The 26,364-nt window shown below is 41.4% G+C and overlaps 1 pseudogene; it reads right to left on the reverse strand.

Moving 5' to 3' along the window:
* Window positions 1–133: 133 nt before the first annotated feature.
* LOC138834358 (tubulin beta-2A chain-like) overlaps window positions 134–26,364 on the reverse strand; it is a 63,666-nt pseudogene continuing 37,435 nt past the window's right edge.

Here is a 26,364-nt window from a genome sequence, read left to right on the forward strand (position 1 = left end):
ACAGCACTACATGAACCAAGTGGGTTTGATGAAATGTCCCCAGAGAACACACAAGATACCCTGAGTGAAACAACACCCAAAGCACAGGTTCTTAGGACATTGTCTAAAATAAGTTTTTAACCAAGGTGCTCACAGATGTGCCTCTCATATCCTTGGGAAAGATATCAGTAGAGCAGCCATCTGGATTCTGTCCTACGGGGGTACAAGGTGTTTGGAACCAAGCCTTTTCCTTGGTCCAAACCACATTACAAAGAGGCCATGTGGATGCTCCTAGTCCAATGGCTGGGCCTTTTACTGCTACAAAATTAGGCTTCTTAAACTGGATGAAAGTATTCACTAAGTTTCTAAAGTTAAAAAAGTACACAGGGAACAAGTAAAAACTTTGCATATGTGAGCAGATGACAAAAATCTATTCTAGATTGGAAGTTGCCAAGCAGAAACTATGCAAATCATAAAAATTAAGATTTCTTAAAAAGCCTCCTCCCAGAAAAGGTAGATTGTGGATCTACCTGCTGCAGGTTGTAAAGGCTTACCTACAGCCTGGATATTACACAGGTGTCGCTGCTACCACCAGTTGTAGGTGACATAGCCAGAAGGGCTTTCATATTTACAGTGGCTCTTGGCCACTCTGACTATTGCATATAGCATTTCCAACTTTCTCTCTTTGAAGACCCAAGGATCATACTGACTTTAGGGAGTTCTTGTATCCAAGAAAAGGGAAAATTCAGAGTGAACTTGGCACTAAGATTGTCTGGTACTGACTGAAGGGTTATTGACTAAGCGATATAACCTGCCCCTGCAAGGAGACTTTACACATTGAATTGGAAACACGTATTTTCTAAGGTCTTATAAACTGGACTAAATTAACTTATGGACATGGAGATAAGCTAATTTAAGACATAAGGTTGGAAATAAAGATCAGCAAGCATCTCAATGCCTGTATCCCATTATGTGTTGTTGGATGCTACTGCCACAGGAAATTGGAGAGCAAAGCAGACATGGGAGAGGGAGGCCTTTGCAGGGAACAAGAACTTGCCATAAAACACAACCAATGCTGTGCTGGAGTTTGTTTTATAGGCTTTGTAGTTCCAGGGAGGTTGATGCTATACTATATAGGGAATCTGCTTCTTCCTCCCCACCATACAGCTGATTCTGTTTTCAGAGGTAGTCTCTTGTTCTGATTTCACAGAGTAGATCAAAGCATAAACTTATACCTACATACATATAAAGTGACTCTTTATAGGTAGTTTGAGCCTGACCTTTGAAGAATAACTAAAACTTTTCATATACAGAGTTCTAAGCCAGAGCTTGACTGACAACAGCTATTGAGGCACTTCCTACTAGTTCCTCATCCTCTGAATACTATCAAGATGGAATATAGTGCTGCATCTCCCCTCCCCCTCCCTTCCCCCCCCACCCCTGTGCAAGTCCTGCAGTTGAATTCAGGGTCTTCTGCTTAGTTGGCTGGCACTTGAATACTTGAATCACACTTTCAGTCCTGTTTGTACTAATCATTGGAGGCTCAATTTTAACAGACTTTTCTAATTGATCTGGTATTAACACAAATCCTCTGGATGTATCTCAGACTTTTGAGTAGCTAGAATTACAGATGTGAGTCACTGCTTCCAGCTAGATTATATTGTAAGGAGGGAGGTTGGGAGGTTTGTAAGGAACACAGGAGAACAGGGCTTGCAGATGCAGATTCCAGCAACTGGTGTGAGGTGTAGTCCATTAGGTGAGGCCAACCTCATCTCAGCCTTGCCAATTGCCCCCAAGGTAAGTAATGTTTTGCATTATGCAAGAATTGATCCTTTAAAAGAATAAGCCACACTAATATCTAAGGTTTCTAAATGAGATGGCCCAAGGCATTATTCGAAAGCTCACAATGGAGTTTAACAATAAAGCTGTGGTACATGAAAACATAAGAATAAAAAAACTGTCCATGATTCCATGCTTCTCCCATGATATATTTGTACATACATAAAAAATTCTCATCTCAAGCCCAAAGAAACACAGGTCCCATGGTTTCCCTTATTTACAATGACTAGTATATGTCTGAGACAAGCAGAAATGTTCAGAGGAGTTGATGTTAGGTGAAATGAATCCCAAGATAAGGACTCATATTTTTTCTTTCTTGCTATTGTTTTAAACATATTTATAAGATGATTGTTTTGTGGTTTTTTATGTCCCTCCTCCTCAGTATAATCCCTGTTTTCACTGTATTTGATGTTGCTATAATTTGTGGAGGGGAAGGGAAAAAACAAATTGTTTAAACAGGGATACAGGTGGACCCATTGCAACAATGAGATGTACAAGACGTTATGTCAAAAATGAATTTTCAACTCTGGCATGGTATGGGGAGGGAGATGGGAAGGGATGGTAAGGGGAAACAAAGGAGGAGGGAACAATGCTTGATAAGAAATGTACTCATTTGGGCTGGGAAGGTGGCTCAGTGGTACAGAGATTGCCTTGCATGCATGAGGCCCTGGGTTTGATTCCTCAGCACCACAGAAGCAGAAATAAAAAGCTGGAAGTGGTGCTGTGGCTCAAGTGGTTGAGCGCTAGCCTTGAGGTGAAGAGCTGAGGGACAGCGACCAGGCCCAGAGTTCAGGCCCATGACCGGACTCCCCACCCCCCAAAAAAAGAAATGTACTCATTACCTTGCTCGTGTAATTGTAACCCCTCTGTACTACATTTTCAAGATTAAAAAAAATTCTGGTTTCAAAGTCTTTGAGGAAAATCAATACCAGGATTTCAATAGGATTGATACATTGTTTTATAACTGGAATTTCAATTTTTGCCTGGAATGATAATAATGTCAAATGAAATTATGTCTCTATTTCAGAGGTCCATGCTAAATTCATCAGCAGCCCTGCTCAGAGGAAGGGTGCAATGATGATGTGTAAACTCATTTGTAAACATGAGTTGAACAGAAACTCAGTTTGTTAAAACACAGCCACCCACCAAATCTTTGTAGAAATGACCTGTCAGGAGAGACCTCTCCAGTCCACAAAGCTGTATGATCATGAACTACAAAAATCCAGCGGCAGTGTGGCTAGTGGTAGGAGATCATGATGGACCTAAAGAGGAAATGTGTACAGTTTTGTTAAGTATACATGCGGTTGTGTTTGCTAGCCATTGGACTTAACATAGGGCCTGTGCACTGTCTCTGAGCCTCTTTGTGCTCAAGGCTAGTGTTCTACCAACTAAATCCCAACACCACTTCCAGCTTTTTCTTAGTAGTTTATTGGAGATAAGAGTCTCATGGACTTTCTTGTCTCAGCTGGCTTCAAACTGCAATCCTCAGATTTCAGCCCCCTGAGTAGCTAGGATTACAGGCATGAACCAGCAGGCTCCTGGTTTTTATACTTATCTTTTAAAACTTAATATTAAAGCCCATAAACATTAATAGGTGTACAATGCAGCATACTCAATTTGTATTTGTTCCCACTGGATTATCTGTGAACTGAGTTAAAGGCTGTCTTAGATATGGAAGGGAAGGAAAGATTTTCCACAAAGTTAGTTTTTGAAGACATTATTATTCAATAGAATTCCTTCTGAGAAGACACTTGACAAGATCAGATATTAGGTCAAACCCTCATGGAAGGGTGTAGGAATTGTCTGGGGAAACCAGGCAACAAAATTTGAATTAGGAGGTAGTGTGCTTCCTTCCTCAGCTTACTCAGCTTTATTATCTGAAGAAAGGAATGAGTAGGAAGAGGTCAAGTTCTAGGGCGAGTTTACGGGTTTGTTTTGTTCTCTCTCCAAATCCTGTAATATAGGAGTGCTGAATAATAGCCTCTTCCTTTGGAAAGTCCGCACATTATCTCACTCTATCATGAGAGGAGACCTCACTTCTGTGGAGATAAGCTTGCTCTTGGGTCCTTCAGACACATAGTATGCAGACATCAAAAGTCCAATGCTATAAAGGGAACCCAAGATACTCAGTTTTATCAATGATGTAAGGGCCATTTCATGACAATGAATCTGCAAACTGGGTATCATCAATTCCAATAGTGGAAATAGCAGCCCTGGACAGTGGATGATGTAAGATGTTAATTGATCTCCATTATCACTTCCCTTTCCTTCCATTCTGAATATTTGCCACAATGAAGATCTTTGCCTCAAAAAGTTTAAGGAATTTGAGTCATGATACCACAGAAACAAGCAAAAATACAATACATAGAAAGATTGTTTTGTGTAATGTCCCTCATAGGCATATAAAGTTAATTTAAATAAACTGAGTAAGAGAAAGGTTAAGTGAAACTGCTTTAAATAAGTAGTTTTTTCTGATTCTCCCATATTCCATTAAGCAAAATTATCGCTGATAAAAATACGTTTACTCAAAGCAGCAGCAATGCAGGTTTCACAGAAGCACAATGTTTCAGTTTCCTATAATATCAGCTGAGCCTTCTGTGGGATCTAGGAGAAGGACATGGCATAGGGAGGCTGGGAGAAGTAATAGGAGTGAGGATCTGATGAAAACAATCATCTAAAATCACCTAAAAGTGCATGAGATGAGGTTTCTACTTAAATATCTGTATCTATCTTTTCTCTTTCTCTAATCCCAGTACTACAAGCCTCAGCCACTGTCAAGGGCAGAGACTGGACACCTGAGGAGGGAGAAGACTGGAGAGCAGCAAGATTGGTAAGAAAAGCTCTAAGATACATAAGAGAGGACTCAGGTGGTCTCACAGAAGATGTACAAAGTCACCACTGAAGACAATGGTATGTGTGTGTGTTTGTGTGTATGTGTGTGCATATGTGTGTGTGTGTGTGTGTGTGTGTGTGTGTGTGTGTAAAAAGTGAGGCTTAAAGACATGCAACATATCCTGAACTATGATTTAACAATGAGCAGTGTCTACACTTTGATATGAGGTTCTGATAGTCTAGAGCAGAATTATGTCCACTGATGAAGGTTTATAATTTCAAGTCAAGTAAGAAGGCAATGCCTTCTAGCACCACATCTGAGAACTCAGAATAATAATGGGATTATAATATTTCAAACCATAGGTATGTTATTTTGGGGAATAACAGAGATGGGGGGGGACTGAGATCCAAGGCTAGTCTAGGCAAAGTTTTAGCAAGCAGACCTTATCTCAACAAATTATTCTGGCTAGGTGGTTCATTCCTGAAATCCCAGCTCTGTGGGAGGTGTATGTGAGGGAAGAGCAAAGCCCAAAAATTACTTAAAATACTTAAAGCAAGATGGGGGCAGGAGGTGTGGTAGAATGCATGCCTAGCATGTATGAGGCTTTGAGTCCAATCAAACCATAATACTATTAAAACAACCCAACAGATGTAAGATGTGTTCATTAGCTGATTCAGCTTTTTTCCTCTCTACTAGAAATATTTAGAATTCGGGGAAGCATAGGAGAAGTGTACAGCACAAGTACCATGCAGCTGTACATTATCTATACAGCACTCTTAGCCAACATGCCGAGCACTTGCTGGGTTTCAGTTGTTGGCCTCTGATAAGCAGTCATTAATGTCAGACTCATAGAAAGAGCAGATGAGTTAATTGAGTCAACTGACTTAAATGACTGACATTGAAGCCTATGCAGGGCTGTGATCTTCAGTTCTAGTACTTGGAAAACTAACCCCAACCCCGATGCAAACACATTGGCTCTGCAAACCTGATTGCATCTGCCATCTTGGTGCCTTTTCTCTTTCTATCATCTGTGAGATGGTCTATGAAGTAAATTAAGTCCAGGCCACAATAGAAGATGCTGCCGGGTGCACTGAGATAGACCTGCCGTCATTGGCAGTGGCTGTTTTCAGGGCACTCAGGACTTCTTTTATCACCGGGAAGTCACCATAAGTTCCAATGATAAGGACCACTTTGGGTACAGACTACTATAAGCATTTTAAAGACCCCTCTGTATGGTATTTTCACAATAATAATCATAATAATAAAAAGAAAGCCTTTGTTTCTCTGAAGGTTACAAGAAATGGGTATTTCTGCAGTTTGAACAGCAGGTGGCACTTTTAACTACTTTACAAGTGAGTCCAGTCTGTTGTTTTTGTTATTGTTGTTGCTGATTTAGCTTAGGATAGAAACCTATGTGATATGGTGAGAGGGCAAAAAATCATTTAAAATGATCTTGGAAACATTAAAAAACCTCACCAGTGAAGAGATTGCAGTCTAAAAGTGTACCAAAAATCAAGCCCTGAACTGCTTGTTCTGTATGAGTGTAGCTAGCACACAGACCTTCTGTAGGTAGCTTTCCTTGTCTGGAACAACCTACTCAAGCTGTGTACAAAGGAAAAGAAACAACACTAGAACTTAAAATTTGGAAATGCCCAGTGCAAGTTGAGATGTATGCATTTCCAGAGCCTTCCTAGCACTAGGGGCTTTTGAACAACAATCTCTTCAACAACAATCTCCTTGGCCTTTGCAAGCTGCCTTTTCAGGTATTAGTCAATATGCATACATAGAAAGCCCCCTTGCTGTGTGCTCTGCCACAACACTAAGACCATCAGTGTTGTAGGATGATAGGGAAACTTTTCCCAGGACAGAATGCAGCCATTGTTATGTTTAGCAAATAATTAACCTGTCAAACTGGGCGCCAGTGGCCCTTGACTATAAACCTAGCTACTCAGGAGGCAGAGATCTGAGTATGCCAGTAAAAAACCAGCTTGGGAAGGATAGGCCTTGAGACACTTATCTCCAAGAAACCACCAGAAAACTGGAAGTGGCACTGTGGCTCAAGTGATAGAGAGCTATACTTGAGCTGAAGAACAGAGAGACAGCCCCTAGGCCTAGAGTTCAAGTCCCATGACCAACAAAATAAAGAAAAAGAAAGAAGGAAGGAAAAAAGAAAGAAAGAAAGAAAGAAAGAAAGAAAGAAAGAAAGAAAGAAAGAAAGAAAGAAAGAAAGAAAGAAAGAAAGAAAGAAAGAAAGAAAGAAAGAAAGAAAGAAAGAAAGAAAGAAAGAAAGAAAGAAAGAAAGAAAAAGAAAGAAAGAAAGAAACCTGTCATGATGAGAGATATGGCAAAGCTCAAGCCTTTGCAGATAAAGACATCCTGACCTGGGAGATGGCTCAAAAACAGAGGCACTGTTACCTTCTCCTGGTAAGAACCAAAGCTCCCACTGGAGCCCATACCATTAGAATAGAGCAGATGCCCAGCACATGCCTACAGCCCCAAGTCAGTGTGACCAGAGTGATTAGCAGCCAAGCTTCCAAGTCCCCTTTGATTCCTGCCTCCTGGGCACATTGTGGGCCAGCTCAGAAGGAGGTTTCAGAAGAGCATAAAGAGCCATGAAGCAAAGCAGTCGTGTAGAAACGCAAAGCACATGACTCTCACCTCTGGGATTCCAGAGTTATTCTCAGATTATTTTGTGGATAAGAAGATGTGAGTGAATCATCTTGCTTCCTGAAAAATATCTCTGTATAGGTAGGCACTCTTTGCCTCACACTGAAATGCAACCACTTGTCCAAAGGCTGGTCTCATCTGTGGCCAATAAATTTCCTTTTCCCAGCCATCACCCCTTTAACAGACATCTGTATGTTGGCTGATAGCACATCCATGAATGGAGATGTACCTGTGAAGGGTTTGAAACCATAGTGGTCCATGATGTCCTATCACCATTTCTCTCCCACTGTCATCTCAGAATTAGACCAGAAGCTGGTTGCAATCACAGCACATATCAACACAAGACTGTCAATACCAGAACCTTGTCAAAGTCTACTTTAAAGATACCTTTCAGTTTCAATCTATGTCTGACAGAGTATCTACCCCCTACTTTTTTGGTCTAGGATATGTGTAGCTATAAACTAGGAGACTTTTTTTTTAATTGTATTTTATTTTATTTGAGAACATACTGTACAGGGGGGCTACAATTACATGGGCAGGATAATGCATACATTTCTTACCAAGCATTGCAGCCTCCTTAAACTAGGAGACTTTTAGAGAATAAGATTAGAGAGAATGGGTCTCCTGGACAGGATCTGCTATAGGTACGACAAGTTGGAAGGAAAAAGGAAACAGCATAAGGAAATATCATTAACATGGCCAAAGTGGTCAAAAGACACCTCTCCAATGCAAGAATGTCTGTTCTTGTCAGGCCATGGCCTGGTATGGTGGTGCCACTATACACTCTGGTCCCATTAGAGTAACATAAATGTCATGGCTTCTTCCTTCCACGGCCTAGGCTGACTACCAGAGGTTAATTCCCTGTTTCTACCTCTGCTTTCTAAAAGGGTACACACATCAAGGGGCTTTCTTCTTCCCCCCTACAAATATTCTACCAATGTTCCCTCATTTCACAACTCCTCATTGCCAATCTGGGTGCTGCTTTTCTATGAGTCCTAATGTATCCTCTCCTGAGCCTAACATTTGTTGCCTTTCCTCCTTTTGGTGCTGGGGACTGAACTGAGAGTCATGTGTTTGCCAGGGATGTACTCTACCACTGAGCTGCATCTTCACCTCTGAACTTTGTTTATCATACTTGTCAAGAACTCTATTAAGTATTTGATACAATTACTAAGGTACATGAGAATAAGGGAGATGCTACACTTAGCAATTGGACAAAAAATCACCTATCTATAGGAATCACCTCCACATTAGCTTGTGTGGCAATGAATGCAGAGCTCTGGCTAGGAGAAAACAAAAGTCATGCCTGAAAAATACATGGGGGTCTACTGGTAAAATTATCAACAGGAGTTTTCTAAGGAGTGAGGCATGAGTCATTAATTATGAACCAAGAACTACTTCTTCAAAAGTGTAAAGAAATAAGCCAAAGCCACCAGAAAAGACTCATGAAAAGACTCATAAATGAGTACTTAAGAGAAAACAAAAATGTTCTTAGTCAAACACTGGTAGATAGGATGGGTGGTGCCTCCATCACAGCTTGGCCTCAATCCTTAACCCACTGAGGAATGAGAGTGCCTTGGCCAGGCCTGCCTTCAGTTCTGACCCAGCAACCTTAGAAGATTTGGGGTCATCCAACCTGGTCAGTTCTAGGACTAGAGTCCTAGGGGAGTCAACACTTACTCCCTAGGACTCCCACAATGGAAGCTATTTGCACTTTGATCTCCCTGGGGCAAGGACACAAAACCTGCTTCTAGTCATAGATCACTCTCTGGGACAGTTTTACTTTCTAATGAGTGAGACCAGCTTGGCTTAAAGACCTCTATCCCACCCCTCCCTACCCTACCCCAACCTCAGGCCTGGTAGAGGAAAACTTACGGAACTTACCATCTCCCAACTTTACTAGCAACAAGGGACTTGCACCTCACCCAGAAGTACCTTTTCCTTAGAGCTTTCTATAATTTGCCATATTCCCATAGCCCTGTTTCTGAAGAAAAAGGTGCTCTTACAGGTTATTGGTGGCCATGGAGGAATGCTTGGCACAGACAACCTGCCTGGAGCCTCACTGAAAGAAGAATGAAAGATTCTGGCAAAAAGAACCAGTGACTGATTTGGCCTCCAGTGAAAACAGAAGTGTTTACCTTTTTCCTGGCTATTGTAGGTTCTAAGCAATTGAGATTTCTGTTTCACTCACGTAAAGTAAACATACCCAACAGGCTAGATCCAGCCATCCCTTATATCCTTACAACACCCTGTGGGCCTCAGACAGCTTTGACTGCTGGAAAAGTGAACGTGAGAATGGGTCATTGGGACAGGCCATGTCTCCCCTCCTCTCCTTGACTTGGAAGTACTGTGTCAAGCAGTTCTTGATACACTATGGGACTGGTCAGCTTCTCAGCCTCTCACTCCCTCAAACAGCTAGAGTCACTTCTGTACTTAAAGCTCCAGACACCTTGAGAAACTACCCTGGAAACCAGGAACTTGCACTCATCCTGTGAGTGCTGCTTCATTGCCAATTGAACTCTAAACACAGGGATCAGTGTTCCTGATACTGTTTCTGGGGAATGTGACTGAAATCCCTCTGATGGGACATGAGACAAGAACCTGTGGTTGTCTGAAGAAGTAGCATCTGGATCTAGTTTTCTTTCTCTTCAAACTGCTTTTTTGCTACTTGCATGCTTTTGAGAGATTGAAAACTATAAAACTGGGCCAGGGGGAAAAACAACATTGGCACTTGTCATCCTCCTCTTCAAAATAGCAGAAAAACCATGAATTTAATACTCCTCTTGAGTACCAGTCCTATATTGTTAAGATTAAATCCTTCTGGCCAAATTTATATTTCAAATACACTGAAAGAATAAAAAGGATTCTAAAGAAGAATAAGGGCTCAGGGTATAAAATGTATACTTCTTTATTTATACAAATAGGGTTTTAAAACAATCATATTTAAAAGAAATCTGCATTTTTACATTCACCGTCAGTGAGTTCCTGACAGAGAAGGCTGAGCATGATGATACATAGCAAGGTCCCACTGCAGGACAACAGTAGCTCAGGAAAGCACCATTTATTTGAGAAGCCGTAGGCGGGCTCTGGCATTCCTGTTGCACTGCTAGCAATGGGAAGTCTTAAACCTCTTCTTCCACAAGACTTCTTCAAATTCCCCCTGTTTATCAGCAGTGGCATCTTTGCATTGCTGGTACTTGGACACCGGGTTGTTGATGTTGCTCTCAGCCTCAGTGAACTCCGTCTCATCCATACCCTTGCCTGTATACCAGTGCAAGAATGCCTTGTGCTGCAACATGGCACTGAACTGCTCTGAGGTGTGCTTGAAGGGTTCCTGGATGGCCGTGTTGTTACCAATGAATGTGGCCAACATCGTGAGGCCATGTGGGGGGATGTCACACACAAGTGTCTTCACGTTGTTGGGGATCCATTCTGCAAAGTAGCTGCTTATTTGTTCTGCAAGTTGAGCATCTGCTCATCCACCTCCTTCATGGACATGCGGCCTCGGAAGATGGCAGCCGCTATCAGGTAGCAGCCATGGTGGGGATCACAGGTTACCATCGTGTTCTTGGTGTCAAACATCTGCTGGGTGAGCTTGGGCCCTGAAAGAGCATTGTACTGCTGGCTGGCATGGCTGGACAGGGTGCAAGGCCAGGCATGAAGAAGTTCAGGCAGGGGAAGGACACCATGTTCACAGCCAGCTTGCTCAGGTCTGCATTCAGCTGGGCAGGGAAGCACAGGCAGATGGTGACCTTGCTCATGGTAGCCAACACCAGGTGGTTCAGGTCTCCATAGGTGGGCATGGGCAGCTTCAGGGTGCAAAAGCAGATGTCATACAGGGCCTCGTTGTCAATGTAGAATGTTTCATCTGCATTTTCCACCAACTGGTGGACAGACAAGATGGTGTTGTAGGGTTAGGTGAGGATGATAGGGTTAGGTGGATAAAGGCTCAGCCCAGCACTGGGAACTAGTGTCTGGACGTTAGGGAGGAGGGGTGCCTGTTAGCCATCTCCTATGGACTATGATGACATATCAAATATGAAGTTGTCTGGTCTGAAACTCTGGCCAAATGGTTCCGATCTCACTGAGTCTAAGGTGCCAGTGTCCAACATCTTGGGCAAGGGCATGACACTGAAGGTGTTCATGATGCTGTCTGGGAACTCCTCTCGGATCTTATTGAGAATCAGGGTGCCCATGCCTGACCTGGTGCCACCTCCCAGGGAGTAGTGCAGCTAGAAACCCTGGAGACAGCCACACCTTTCTGCTCACCACTTCCAACACTGACTCCACCAGCGCAGCTCCCTCTGTGTAGTGGCCCTTGGCCCAGTTATTGCCTGCCCTGTTCTGGCCTATCAGACACAAAGACATGATGAGACACATACTCCAGGAATAATGACTGTGCTATATGCATTGTGAAGACTATAGGCTCCTCTGAGCAACTTTGGCTATTATTTTAGATACACTTTGGTGAAATAAAGGAAATGTTTTCTTTTTTTGGGTCCAGTCATGGGCCTGAACTCTGGGCCTGGGCGTTGTCCCTCAGCTCTTCAGCTCAAGGCTAGTGCTCTACCACTTAAGCCACAGCACCACTTCTGGCTTTTATTTCCTGCTTATATGGTGCTGAGGAATCGAACCCAGGGCCTCATGCATGCAAGGCAAGCACTGTACTGCTGAGCCACCTTCCTAGCCCTCAGGAAATGTTTTCAATGTGTCTGGGACCCTACAAATCACCCAGGTTCTAAAGAAAGTAAAGACAATGTGGAGGAAGATACATTTTAACCCAAACCACGTGCGTACTTCTAAAAATGAGCAGAGCCTGGGGATGGGAAGGGGTCTCAGTGGTAGAGTGCTTGCCTCACATGCACAATGCCGTGGGATCGATTCCTCAACACCACATAAACAGAAAAAGCCAGAAGAGATGCTGTGGTTCAAGCGGTAGAGTGCTTGCCTTGAGCTGAAGAGCTGAGGTACAGTGCTCAGGCCCAGAGTTCAAGCCCCACGACCGACCAAAAAAAAATGAACAGAGCCTGCCTCAATACTGGAAAAGTACTTACTTTCACAGGAGGAACAGGAGAACAGAATGGTAAGAGGGAAGCTAAGCTGCAGGCACTTGTCTGCACCTTGCTCATACATAGCTGTGCTTTGATTTCTGGTGTCCTGAAGTGGTTCCCTGTTATTGCCAGGTATTTGAAATGGCCAGCAGCGCTGAAACCTTGTTGGAGGCATTCCCTGCTCGCTGTTCATTCCCTTCAGAGGCTGTTTGCAGACTGGCATTTATCTGTGCTGATTGAGTGGCCAGGGACATGACTCCCATGGACTGAAATAGGTAGGTTAGGTGAGGATGATATCTAGATGGATAAAGGCTCAGCTCAGCTCTGGGAACTGGAGTGCCTGGATGTTAGGAAGGAGGGGTGCCTATTAGCCATCTTCCATGGACCATGCTGACCTACTAAATATGAAGTGTCTGGTCTGAAACTCTATGGTTCCAATCTTACTGAGTCTAAGGTGCCAGGCTCTACGTCCACCATGATGGCCCGAGGAACATATTTGTTGCCTGTGGGAACAAGAGTTGACTTAGGCCTATACTTGACAAGGAACTTAGGGGCAGAGCTTATGATTCTAAGTGGCTCTCAGCATTCATTACAGAAATTACAGCATTTCAGACATGGAAACAGAAAAGATATCTTGAGAATGAATCACCATGCAAGAGGCTTCAGCAACTTTAAGGACGTTTGCAGTTGTCTATTTCCATGCATTTCATTCCTTTGCTTTGGGCATGGTGGCTGAAATCTCAGCTACTCAGGAGGCAAAGATGAGCATCAGGCTTTGAGTCTAATGGGGCAAAAGAAAGATGACAACACCTTTTCTTGTTGTTGTTGTTCATGGTGGGGCTTGAACTCTGAGCCTGGGCTGAGTCCCTCAGCTCTTCAGCTCAAGGCTAGCACTCTATCACTTGAGCCACAGTCCCACTTTCAGTTTTCTGAGTTGTTTATTGTAGATAAGGTCTCAGGGGCTTTCCTGCCCAGGCTGAATTTGAACCATGATTCTCATTTCTCAGCCTCCTGAGTAGCTAGGATTACTGGTGTGAGTCATCATTGCCTATCAGCAAGAACCTTTCTCTTTTTTTGTTAATTTTATTTTTATTGTAAAGGTGCTGTATAGAGGAGTTACAGTTACATGAGTAAGGAAATGAGAACATTTATTGTTGAACATTGTTACCCACTCCTTTGTTGTTCTCCCTTTCCTTCCCCAATTAAAAGTAGCTAGGTGCAGAGCACCATTGGCTCATGCCTATAATCTTAGCAACTGTGGATTTGGAGATCAAAGGATCGCTGTTCAAAGCCAGCCTCGGCAGGAAAGTCTGTGAGACTCTTATCTCCAATAAACTAATAGAAAACCAGAAATGGCACTGTGGCTTAAGTGGTATGGCTGCTTGTCTTGAACAGAAGAGTTGGGGCACAGTGCATAGGCCCAGAGTTTAAGCGCCACTGCTGACAAAAAAACAAACAAAACAAAAGAGCCAGGTGTGGCTCTTCAGCAAGTAAATGTAGAGGAATTCAAGTATAATGCTTTCCTGGGGAAAATACATAAAATACATATTTCTTGTGTTATAATGTTTCAATAATTGTTATCAAATAGCACATTTCCCTGTATTCAAATACTCAGAGCAACCTTGGGCAATTACTTGCAATTTGCCATTTAACCTGATTTTTCAAAAGGGATATCAGTTAAAATAATATAAACATGAGTTTGAGATTGCCCCCTTCCTAAACAATCACATGAAGAAAACTGGCCATCCTTCCTGATATGCAGGATCTAATAAAGACACAACATAAAATACTGCTCATAGGAGTGACACAATCCCACACAACTCTCAACCAAGGAACCACAAGATTAAAGTCTTATATCTTACTTAAGCAATATCAACACAAAATACCAAGGTGAGGACATCCCCAAATGTAGATCCATAAAACTCAAATACATTAAATAGCTCTGTCCTTTTGTTTGCACTTTTTCATTGGTTTATTACACAGGAAAACCAATTATCTACGATTCTGTTTGTATACAATAATGTAGAATGGAAACTCTTTATATAAAATTAAATGAATTTCACATTGACATTTACAAAAACTGAAAATCTACTCTGTAGACTTCAGTAAGGTTGTTTGTATTAGGAAAGACAATATGAATCATTTAAAAGCAGTGTTTACACATTATTATTGGGTTTTTCTACATCACAACAATGTTTTTTACTTTAAAAACCTTAAAAAGAATTTATTGTTGGCTAAGTATTCATATTCAAAATGCTGAAGTCCAGAAGTGTTATAGATTTCAGGGTGAGACACTTTATTTATGCTTTGTGATTTGGACTATTCACATATATATTAGTGACTGAACATCCCTCTTTAAAATTTTAAAATTTTCAATTTCAAAAATTTTCTTTTTAGAAATTTAATCTGTATTTTAAAGAGGGCAATGCAACTGGGCTCTGGTTGCTGAAGGGTGAAATTCTAGCTACTCAAAAGTCTGAGATCTTAGGATCGCAGATTGAAGCCAGCTGGGGCAGGAAATTCTGGGAGACTCTTATCTCCAAGAAACTACCTGAAATAGTTGGTGCCATGCCACCTCCTATGCCACCTCTGCATGAGATCGTGTTAGACAAAGAGCTTTAAGGAAGCATGCCTGCAGGAAGAGGGTGTTGGTTCAAGGCATCCCATACACTTGGCTGCACCTTTATAGCCTCTACCTTTATTCTTACTATATTCTTCTTGGCTGTACATTCGTTGCTTTTATTCTCATTTTGGCTATTTTTCTATTGATCCGTGAACAGAGCATGTTGTTTCTTTCCAGTCCAATGGAGATGACTTCTCTAAATAATAAAGACTAGGACCAAAGATTAAATGTGGGCGATGCCCCAATCAATCTATCATCTGATGTGACGCTGCCTCCAAAAACTCCTACAACTTCACAAGCGGTTTTGCAGCTCACGCATAGTAAACATAAAAACTTAAAATTTCCAAATATGTTACAACAAGCAGAATTAATGAATTAAACTAAGCTAGAAGGAGTTATCCCAGAAGCCCAGAGAGTTCTAAAAAAAGGAACCCCTGATAATAAAAGGAAAAGAAAGATTGAAGAGATGAAGGACAATGCCTATGCCCAGAGTTGAAACCCCATGACAAGAAAAAAAAATCCAGGTGTGGCTAGTCAGCAAGTACAGGTAGGGGGAATTCAGTAAAAGGCTTTCCTGAGGAATTCACAAGTGTATACTCAAAAATTAAAACAAAATATATGGTGGAGTGGCTCAGGTGGATACAGCGCTTGACTTACAAGATGGAGGCCCCAAATTCGAACTACAATACCACCCTAAGAAAGGCAGGAACTCCTTCCTTGTCATTAGTATTCCTAGGGACCTATTCTGCCACGGTATTGGAAGCCAGTTGGGAGACACTCACTAGCTGCCTCATTGTAATACACCTCGATTCTCTGCAGCTGTAAGCTGCTGTCTACATAGTAGTTTCCAGTGCAGTCAATGTTGTGCTCATTGCTTAGCATTTCCCAAAACTGAGATGGAAATAGAAGTGTATTATGGCCTAGAATGTTAACTGTCCAAACAATGGATTTTAAAATAACTATAAGAAACCCAAGTCCTGTTGACACAACTATTTTTGTAAAAAAATTAGATTTTTTAAATTAAAAAAGCACAAAAATTGATAGTATTTTAGCTTTGTTAATCTCTTTGCTATCTTGCTGAATAGAAGACATCTGGGTTCTCCTATGAGTATTCTATCTTATGGGATACCATATTCTGTTTGGATTCTATGACCAGAACCTGGTCTTATATGGACATTAAGTTGCCAAAGCAGTAACTTGAAGACTCAGCTAGAAGGGTCTCCAGAACCCCAAGGGTCCTCAGAGCATACACTGATTTAGACAACCACTGATTTAGAAAACACCCAACTTAAGGGAACTGAGTTAGGGCATGAAAACTCAGAGAAATTTGCATTAAGGTGGACGAACTGTTCTCAATTATCTGATACTCATCAGTTGACAAAAAGGGAATCCTCTGTATCTGTCAGCTCAAAGACACTGCACTCCTTTCATTCAAATCAGACCAAAAATGCATTAGTCTATTCCCAGGAAACTAAGTACAATGACTTGAGTCTCAGGTAAGACAAAGACATGCAAGCCTTGCTTAAAAAACCACACCCACCTGGGCCACACAAATTAGGGAAATTGGGGAAACTATCTGGGGGACTTGATTTCCAGGAGGTTAGGGACTACTATGGAGCCCCACCTACCTCAGCCTAGACATGACCACCACCACCTGCACCCTCCAACCCCATCCTCTTCCTCCTCATCCCCCTAAATTTGAGACTAGGATCCTAGGCCAGTGTCATGCTCCCCTTTGCGCCAATCTGGTTGCCACAGTGGCTTGCCGGTATGTACATGATCTCCCTCACGGTGTAGGGCTGCAGAGCAGTTGGATGCGTGTCCTCAGCAGTGGTGTACACAGAGGCAAACAGGTAGGGCTGGGGAGCAGGAATCTGACACAGCCAACTCAGATCCCCATTTAAACCTCTGGTTGTTACAGGGGCAGAGGAGATGGGGTGGACTTGATAGGCAGAGCCAGTAGGTGCTCCAGCTCATTCTCCCTACTGCTGGGTAATCAGAGATAGCTACCTGTTATCACTTAGCCCTGGCATCCAGCTGTCAGCCTCAAGTCAATTAGCACAGCTGCCACTCTATTTGGAACCTCTTGTCACACTGCCATCCACGTCCCACCCTGACTCACAAGAGAGGCTGAACCCTGGGATCCAGGAAGCAAGAGGAGGGGCTTCCTTTACACAAGGTACTTGTGCCAGAAGCCAAGAACAAGCCTACCTTCTATTTTTGATAGGAGGGCCTAGAACTGAAGGGGCACGTTCAGCTGTGATCCCAAGAACAAGCACAAACTGTTGGATTCCATGACTGATTTCCATTCTGGGAAGAGTCAGGGGCTTAGGGCCTTGCCTTCATACTCAGGTTTTCTTTTCTTTTCTCTTAAAAGCAGCTTGCTTTATTACTTAAGCCATAGGTCTACTACAGTCTACTTTTTGTTTCATTTGGCTTTTGCTCCAAGCATGAGAACTCAGCTCCTGCTCTGTGTGTGTGTGTGTGTGTGTGTGTGTGTGTGTGTGTGTGTGTGTGTGTGTGTGTGTGTGTGTGTGTGTGTGTGTGTGTGTGTGTGTGTGTGTGTGTGTGTGTGTGTGTGTGTGTGTGTGTGTGTGTGTGTGTGTGTGTGTGTGTGTGTGTGTGTGTGTGTGTGTGTGTGTGTGTGTGTGTGGCCGGAGTTAGGCACGTTGGTGTTAGGGCTTGAAATTAAGGCCTGGTGACTCTTTTTGAGATTTTTACTATTATTGAGATTAGGTGATTACCTAAATTTCTCTTATTTCAGAATATTGTGGAATAGTGATATTTAGTTGAAGTCACAAACATATTTTAACCTTCACAATGCAAATTGTCATTATTATGGTTGTTAAAGTTTGTGAATTCTATAAGCTTTGACAATACAATTCTATAAGCTTTGACAATACAATTATTTCTCCCAGGTGATATATACATTTCTTTCCTTTTGCTTATTGTAAGACGTTCTGTCTTTCACTCTCATTCCTCTCCTCTCTTTCTGAGGTTTTATTGATTTACTTAGTTAACTGAAGGGTAGGTGGCTCTACTACTTGAGCCACAGCTAAACTTCTGCCTTCTTTAAGTGATTAATATGAGGCAAGAATTCCATGGGTAGTCCAGGGCAGTACAGAAAGGCTTGAAATCTGATGATCAGAGTTCAAAGTCAGCCTGGGCAGAAAAGTCAATGGGACTCTTATCTCCAGTCAACCTAATAGGTGGAAGATAGTAGAGCTGTAGCCTTGAGCAAAACACTTCAATTTTAAGTCCCTCAACTGAACACACTGAAGCAAGTTTCATGGACTTTCCTGTCCAGTATGGCTTTGAACCATGACCTACAGATTTCCGTTTCCTTAGCATTCAGAATTATAAGTGTGAGTCAACATTTACAAATCTTTAATTACCTCTTCTTTCACCTTTTCAGTTATTTATTCTTTCTTTCTTTCCTTTTGACATTTGTTATTAGGCGCTAGCTCTTATGCTGTTTTTTTGTTTCCCTTGAAACTACCATGCCCTACAACTTTGACCACAGGTAAACTACAGGCTGTTTTTCTTTTTTGCAGCTCTTTTTCTAGGGCTTAAACTCAGGTCACAGTGACTGAGGTTCTATTTTTTTTAATTGAGTGGTGGTTCTTAGGTCTTGAAATTAAGTCAAGATGACTTTCCTTGAGGTTTATTTATTTTTACCTTAATAGTAGCTGGTTTCACTACTTGAGCCACAGCTCAACTTTTGCATTTTTTGTGGTTAATAGGAGATTAGAATATCAATAGAAAGTCAAGAGCATTACAGAAAGGACTGAAATCTGAGAATCATGGTTCAATGCCAGTCTTGGGCAAGAAAGTCAATGAGACAATTATCTCTAACAACCACCAAGAGGTTAGAAGAAGTAGACCTGTAGCCATGAGCAAAACATAGCAAGTTCAAGCCCCCATACTGAACACAGTAAAATATGTCTCCTGTACTTTCCTGCCTGGGCTGGCTTTGAACCACAGTCCTCAGTTTTCAGTAATCTGAGCAGGTAGACTTACAGTTTTGATTTAGAAAGCCTTAATAGCTCCTTTTCCACCTTTTCATTTATTTGATTGTCCCTTCCCCCTTTTTCAAAGTTTATGTCCTTTATTATTAGGGCCTACTCATTTATGCTCAGTATTTAATTAATTAATTTATTGATATTGTCAGTTGGGGGCTTGAACTCAATGCCTAGGAACTGTCTGTCAGGGACACAGCAGGTACACTACTATTTTCAGACACAGTGCCACTTCTACTTAGTTGGAAAAAAAACAGTCACCAGGGGACTTTTTAGCCGAGGCTGGCTTCCAAATGTGATTCTCAGATCTAAGCTTCCTGAGTAGCAAGGATTACAGGCATGAGCCAGAGGCACCTGGCTTGTTTTTTTAGATCAAAACTAGCAGGCTCTACATTTAGGCCACACTACTTCACTGTCCATGAGATTTTTGGCCTTTTGTTTTTTGCTCAAAGCTAGCAGGAACAAAAACTCAACTCCTGAGGGTTCTTTTGGGGGGGGAGGGGAGGCTTGAATTCAAGGCCTAGTGACTATGAGGGTTGTTTTGTTTTATTTTGGGTATTTTGTTTTTCATTTCAAAGCTAGCAGGCTCTACTACTTGAGCCTCAGCTCAACTTCTGCCTCTATTTTTCTTTTAGTGGTTAATAGTAGATAAGAGTCCCATGGGAACCAAGGCACTACACAGTATCCTAAAATCTAAGGATTACAGTTTAAAGCCAGCCTGGGCTAGAAAGTCCATCAGACTCATCTCCAATTAACCAGATGAGACAGGAAGTAGTATTTTTAAACTTGAGTAAAAACCCTCAAGTTCAAGCCCATGTCTAGCACACTCAAAAAGAAGTTAGTTGGACTTTCCTGCCCAGGCTGGATTCGAACTGTAATCTTTACATTTCAGCTTGGATTAAAGATATGAGTCTATATTATAAAAAACTAATTGGCTCTTTTCTTCTTCACATACATTTATTTATTTGTTGGTTCTCTCTCTTGTTTTTAGGGCCTCACCAATCTTGCTGAAGGATAGAATGCTCTAAAAGTTTAGTAACAGTTGCAATTTGGTTCATTTTTTGGTTTTGGTGATTAGTAGGAGGGAAGTATAGACACTCCCACAAGGTCCTGAATTATACTGATTGCGGTTCATTGTCAGAGGACAAGGAAAGTTCATGAAATTCTTATCTCAAATTAACCTCCAAAAGATTGGAAATGGTCAAGCAAAAACTTGTAGATCATATCCCAGAAAGGAACACACACACACTCATACACACATACACACACACACACACACACACACACACACACACACACACACACACACACACACACACACACAATGGGCTTTTTACACACACATACACACACACACACACACACACAATGGGCTTTCCTGTCCTGGCTGGCTTGGAATAGTAATGCTCGATTTCAGTGTTTTGAGTAGCTAGAATTTCAAGTGTGAGCCACCAGTTTCTTGTTAATTTTTATCATTTCTAAGACTCTTTGTGCTCTCTTGTACTTTTTTAAAAATTTATTTTGTGGTTGTCTTAGTGCTAGATCTGTTTTTCACTTACCTTTTTATAAAACTTTTTTTTCTTAGCTTTATCTTAGCTTTTTTTAGGCTCAAGGTTGCTGCTCTACCACTTCAGCCACAGTTCCACTTCTTTTTGCTGATTAGTTGGGAATAGGAGGCTCATTGACTTTCCTACCCAGGCTGGCTGTGAACCACAGTCCTCAGATTTGAGGATACTGTGTAGTGCCCTTGAATTCCTGTGGGACACTTCTGTCCTATTTACCACCAAAAGATAAAGAGAGTGGGGCAGAAGTTGATCTGTGGTTCAAATAAGAAAGCCTGCTAGCTTTGAATTTAAAAAAATACTTGGAAGTCTAATTCTGGTACTAATTGTACACTATTCAAACAAAACAAAACAAAACAAAAAACAAAAACAACTTATGCGCAGTGACCAGGTAATTAGGATTCCTAACTGATAATCTGAACTCATTTCCCAAAGCCTTTTTAAGATATATATGGTCATTTGTGTCAGCTGAGGAGAGATTAAAGAACAAGGCTTTACAGGCCAGTTACTCAGGACTTGGAAATCAGGATCCATTGGCAAAGCTTTTCAGAAAATGACTAAAAACTCACTCTTCACAATTCCAAATTGTTCTTCCTTCTGTGCAAGGGAAAGAGGGATGAGAAGGAAGAAATATGGGAACTAAGAAACCTCAAACAAGGTAAGTTATGTTAACTTTATTAGATAAAGTAAAACATAGGTGTACGGTGTGCATTCCAGAAAAGGACATGTCACCTCTGTGTGGATCCCAGTTAATTTAGTTAATCGATGGTAAGAAGTAAAACCCACTATTGTATTTATAGAAAGGAGGTACATGGCAGGCAAGTCAGTTCACTAACTTCAAGGATTTTGAACATAAAGGAGTGAAAGTGTTTGATTCTGTTTGGGCAACAGGAAGGAACAGAGCTGAGGAGGACTGAGATGTGCAGACATTCCCCAAGAAAGATCTCACTGACATCAATTCTTCAGATGCATGCTGGTTGCCAGTGGCTTATGCCTGTAATACTACTCAGAAGGCTTAGATCTGAGGATTGTGGTTTGAAGCCATCTGGGATAAGAAAGTTTGTAAGTCTTTTATGTTTTACAACTCAAGAATATTCATATTTGTTGCTAATTGCAACCCAAGGCAGTGCAATAGGATACCAAGCTGAAGAAAATTAGAAAATACCAGACAGGTATAGAGAAAAAGAAAAAAAAATCAATGAGGACCTTGGGTACCAAGGCTTACTGGCACCTGGGCCCCAGGTCACACAAGCAATCATATTTATTTGAATTCATGCTGGGAATGTTACCATGGATACATGCAAAAATGAAGCTTCTATATTGCAATCAGAGCCACCACAGTGAGTGAGAAACACTGGTTCCCTTTTTGTTTTGAGAAAGGAGAATGCAACCCAGAGAAAATCCAGACATTTGGTCTATTTTATCTAGCTTCCTAGGTTAAGTTGTCAATTCTTTTACCTCCCAGGCTTCAAGGCCTTTAAAGCACTATGGAAGGGGGCAATAGTTTAACCCTCTCCAGAGCTGTGCTTTTTTGTAAAATTGTGAAAATACCATACAGAGGAGTACAATTACATTGGCAAGATAGTGAGTACATTTCTTATCAAGCATTCTTACCTCCTCCTTTGTTTCCCCTTACCATCCCTTCCCCTCTCAACCCCCCTTCTCTCCCTCCATCCCCCACCGAAGTTGTAAAGTTCGTTTTTCAACATAACATCTTATACATTTCATTGTTGTAATGGGGTCACCTGTAACCCTATTTATATATTTATTTATTGATTGATTTTTTTATTGTGAAAATACCATACAGAGGAGTTACAATTGCATGGGCAAGATAATGAGTACATTTCTTATTAAGCATTGTTGCCTCCTCCTTTGTTTTCCCTTCCTATCCCTTTCCATCTCCCATCCCTCCCCCCATCCCTCCCCACACCCCTCCCTCCCGCTCTTCCTACCCCCCCCAAGTTGTAAAGTTCGCTTTTCGACATAATGTGTTGTACATCTCATTGTTGCAATGGGTCCACCAGTATCCCTATTTAAACAATTTGTTTTTCTTCCCTTCCTTTCCACAAATTATACCAACATCAAATACAGTGAAAGCAGGGCTAATACCATGGGGGAGGTACATATAAAGCAACAAAGAAATCATTTTATAAGTATGTTGGAAACAATCTCAAGAAAGAAAAAAACTTTGAATCCTTATCTTGGGGTTCATTTCACCTAACATCAACTTGTCTGACAGTTTCTGTTTGTCTCAGACATATACTAGTTATTTCAAATAACTTTGGGCCTGGCTTACTTCACAGAGCTGTGTTTTAACCTTTGCATGGTCAGCTCTCAGCTTTCTGAGTACTATTGAGGTGGTGTTCCAACCTCTCAAACCTTTTCCAGGTTCAACAGCTCAGCTCGAGTCTCCTACACCTATTAATATTAATAGTATAGATTACAAACAGTAAAAAGATAAAAATAACATTATACATTTAAACAGAAATAACTGACTGCATTCATTTATCCAGGACAAAAAATTTAGCACTGCTGTTTAAGTCACTAATAACACTTTTTTAAGATATACTTTCATGGATTTCATAAAACTTCCTATATACTCCTTAGAGTGTCTTTTTACCTCCCATTTTTATTTATTGCATTTGCATAGTAGTATATCATCCTTAAAATCATATCACCTCATAATTAAAGTTTATCTTGTAAGTAAATACTTATGAGACTCCAATAAAATATCAAAAAAGCTGAAAGTGGATCTGTGGCTTAAGAGCTATAGTACAAGCCTTGAGCAAAAGAGGCTCAGGGGCACTGTCCAGGCCCAAAGTTGAATCCCTAGTGTCCACACATATACCCCCCACCCCCACCCCAGACCCCACACACAATCAGATGATAATGTCTATGAAGTTCTTCCTTAGGATGATCTTGGTGATGTCAGCAACTGTATGAAGTTTCTATCTCTCTTCCATGCATTTGTGGTAGTAGACAGCAGAGTCACTGTAGTATAACATGTGTCTAAGATGGCATTAGCAAAGGCTATCATGTAACATATGCAACATAATGTCCAGCTCTCTTGATGGTAGATCTGCACATCTTGAGACTTGATGTGACCCATGTACTCCTAAACTCGCTTTCCCATCCTCTGTGCCACCTGCTGCAATGATTCACTATCCACACCAAATAGGCTTTCATAACCTTTCCCTAATTATCTGAATACTGGATGCCAGAGATGTCATGGAGACACTCTGTGGCTATTCCCCTCCCCTGACAGTCCATTTTACCTCCTATGCTCTCCTCACAGATGTGGGCAATGGTCTCTGAGAGACTTCGTGCCTCATCTTGGAGAGATTTAGTTTCATTGTATCCATAAGCTTTGGGAAATCATGCAGTGAAGGGTCCAGGTTAGGAACATAGCTCCTCCTTCTGCAGGTTTTCCTGTATGTTCTCTTGGCCATTGAACAGAAGGGGGGTCTCTGAAAGGGAATTTATATGGTGTTCTCTGTCTGTCTTGGTCCATATAACATAGAACCACTTTCCCATCCCTTTAATGATTTAGACATGCTCCATGTGATTTGTGCTGCACTGCTCTCAATGTAGTAACAATGTAGAGGACACAACTGGATGTTGTATGGATAGCTGTCCATACTTGGGCATGAGTCCCCTTCCAGCCAGGGCCCATAACTCCATGCTGGGAAAGTGAGAGGAAGATTAGCTGGCTTATATCTATGTAGTCTGAATGACCCCAGGAGGCATTGAGGCCTCCTTTTCATGTCCATGGCCCCTCAGCATATTGATAAAGAATGACACACCATGCCCAATCATCACCAAAATGCTCACCTGGTCCTGGGCATTATCACCACCATCTCACCCACTTCTAGAATATTCCCTTTTTCAAGGCATTGCCAATCCTCCTCCTTGCATTCTCAGTTAAAATACTGCTGTCCATGAGTAAAGAGCAGAAGACAAGGAAGCAGCTACCCTAGGGAAAGTAAATACTGGACCTCTTCCATGGTGAGAAGATAATGCAACCTGCAACTATAAAATAGCGAAGGACTTAAGATGGTTGTGCACACAGTTTGTGTAGAAAAAATGCCAGACCTAGTATGCCCTGTTCAGAGTTTCAGTCCATAATCGTCTCTAACAAAGTCATCTCAGGTACAGATAAACCAAGTTCATAGTGTCTTTCCTTCTTTTATTCTGTGCCTTTCTGGGGCTTGCAATCAGGAAATGGATACTATACCTGTAGTTTGTTTTTCCCCTCAAGTCTACTGTTTTACCACTGGAGCCACAACTCTACTTCTAGATTTTTTTTGTACATAATTTGAGATAAAATTCGTATAGGCTTTCCTACCCAAGTTGGCTTCAATCACTGATCCTCAGCCTCATGAATAGCTAGGAGTACAGGCTTGGCCACTGAGCCTGGCAGCAATACTCTTCCTTTTTTATTTCCTTTTCTTTATTTTTTTTTTGTCAGTTATGGGCATGAATTCTGGGCTTGGGCACTGTCCCTCATCTCTTCAGATCAAGGTTAGTGTTCTACCACTTGAGCCACAGCGTCCCTTCCAGCTTTCTTTCTGCTTATATGGTACTGAGGAATTGAATTCAGGGCCTCATGAATGCAAGGCAAGCACTCAACCATTGAGCCACCTTCCCAGCCTCATTTTCATTTTCTTAAAAAATATTATTAGGAATATGATGTTCAGAGGGGTAACAGTTAAGTCAGTTAAATTAAACAGTTGTCAGGTAATGAATACATTTTTGGGGGATAATTACACCCCTTCCCTTGCTCTCAGTTTATCCCTCCCACTGTGGCTTTTTTGTGGTTAACTGGAGATAAGGGTCTTCCAGACTTTGCTGCCCAGGGTGACTTTGAACCACAATCCTCAGACATCAGTCTGCTGATGAGCTAGGCTTGAGCTTTAAAGTCAGGATGACTGTTCTGAAGGTTGTTCTATATTTTCTATGGGCTGTGGGCCTGAATGGACTTAGGCAGTGAATGCCAGGCAGGTCTGTCATCTGGAAGCATGTGTCCTACTTAAGCCTGACTGGCTCTCAGAACAGATAGGTGATGCTTTCAGAGCAAGAACCAGTGTGTACTAGCTCAACAGAAGTCCTCACTATATTTATCTCATTCAACAACTACTGGGTTGCTTATCTTATCAACACTTTTTCTTTCTTAAGAATATATGTATTGTAAGATTGCAGTAACTACAGATTTGTAATGGCCTAAGAATATATGTGTGTTATCATATTTAATATCCAAACTACATAACTGCTCCAAATCATGTTTTATTTATCTTAAAGTAGTTCTTGAATAATACTCTTTATTAGTAATGATATTATTAATATAAGTATTAAAGTTCTTCAAACATGTTTCTCTTATTAGATTAATCCTTACAGTGACATTGAAAACACCTTCTGGAGCAGCAATGGAAAAGATACTTGGTGAATACTAAGAATGAGGGATGAGAAGTGTGAAAAACTAAGAGACTTACAAGTGTGACTGGGAAACATCTTCCACAGAGCAGAACCCCAGACTTTTGAAGGTATGTCAGTGTGAGAATAGGTCTTCAACCAGTTCACATGACCACATGGGTGAGTCTCAATGTTGCCACATAGATTCCTATATGAAAGACTCATGTCTGATGGGCTTTCACAACGCCAGATTTATGAAAGTTTGCTGTCTTCTTTCCTTCAATATTACTTCATACTTTAGTATTGAGTGCATTTTTTCTTTAAAGCATGAAAAAAACACCATCTTTTGGACTGAGGTGTTTCCTGTCTCCCTAAGAATAGC

This window comes from Dipodomys merriami, unplaced genomic scaffold (genome assembly GCF_024711535.1).
Source record: "Dipodomys merriami isolate MVZ:Mamm:240054 unplaced genomic scaffold, mDipMer1.0.p SCAF_2120, whole genome shotgun sequence".
Classification (NCBI taxonomy): domain Eukaryota; kingdom Metazoa; phylum Chordata; class Mammalia; order Rodentia; family Heteromyidae; genus Dipodomys; species Dipodomys merriami.